Raw genomic sequence first — 1,026 nt, 5'->3', positions numbered from 1 at the left:
GGCCGTTCTTAGTTGGTGGAGCGATTTGTCTGGTTAATTCCGATAACGAACGAGACTCTGGCTTGCTAACTAGTTACGCGACCCAATCGGTCGGCGTCTAACTTCTTAGAGGGACTAGTGGCGTTTAGCCACACGAGATTGAGCAATAACAGGTCTGTGATGCCCTTAGATGTTCGGGGCCGCACGCGCGCTACACTGACCGGATCAGCATGTGCTCGCCTTGGCCGACAGGTCTGGGTAACCCGCTGAACCCCGGTCGTGCTAGGGATAGGGAATTGCAATTATTTCCCTTGAACGAGGAATTCCCAGTAAGCGCGAGTCATTAGCTCGCGTTGATTACGTCCCTGCCCTTTGTACACACCGCCCGTCGCTACTACCGATTGAATGGTTTAGTGAGGTCCTCCGATTGGACCTGGCGCGGCCGGCAACGGTCGAGCCGGCGTCCGAGAAGACGATCTAACTTGATCATTTAGAGGAAGTAAAAGTCGTAACAAGGTTTCCGTAGGTGAACCTGCGGAAGGATCATTAACGGTCTCGCAAACGCTTCGGCGAACGCGAAACTCGGACAAGCGAGAGAAAAAGTTTTTGCTACCCGGCGCCCGACCCGCGAGGAGCGGCGCGCCGGCCGGCGATTCGGTCACCCGGTAATGTTTGCGCGTCGAGTGCCGCGGTGCCGCGCGCTCCGGCTTCAAGCGTCGGCCTGGCCGACCGCTCGGCGCGGTATATTTTGTCACCCTTTAGTGCGAGGCACTGTGCGAGCGAAACAATCGTGGATGGCTCTTGGCGGTGGATCACTCGGCTCGTGAGTCGATGAAGGACGCAGCTAGCTGCGTGAATTAGTGTGAATTGCAGGACACATTGAGCATCGACGTTCTGAACGCAAATTGCGGCCTCGGGTCAATCCCGGGGCCGCGCCCGCCTCAGGGTCGCGTTGCAAACGTTCCGCGCGGGGATTTCTCCGCGCGGCTGCTGCGGCGTCGGACGCGCGAGCGCCCGTCCCGCTCAAGACAGCACGGCACGATGTGC

General features: G+C 58.8%; 1 non-coding gene across 1 annotated transcript; it reads left to right on the top strand.

Moving 5' to 3' along the window:
• The first annotated feature begins 775 nt into the window (after positions 1 to 775).
• Positions 776 to 929, top strand: LOC146142983 (5.8S ribosomal RNA). Its single transcript, XR_014500845.1, has one exon. It is a non-coding gene; the product is annotated as a 5.8S ribosomal RNA (ribosomal RNA).
• Positions 930 to 1,026: the final 97 nt, after the last annotated feature.

The sequence above is a fragment of the Ascidiella aspersa genome, chromosome 5, assembly GCF_963924565.1.
Source record: "Ascidiella aspersa chromosome 5, kaAscAspe10.2, whole genome shotgun sequence".
In the NCBI taxonomy this organism is placed as follows: Eukaryota; Metazoa; Chordata; class Ascidiacea; order Phlebobranchia; family Ascidiidae; genus Ascidiella; species Ascidiella aspersa.
Note: the sequence above shows the minus strand (reverse complement) of the source record. Positions and strands in the feature narration are given on the sequence as shown.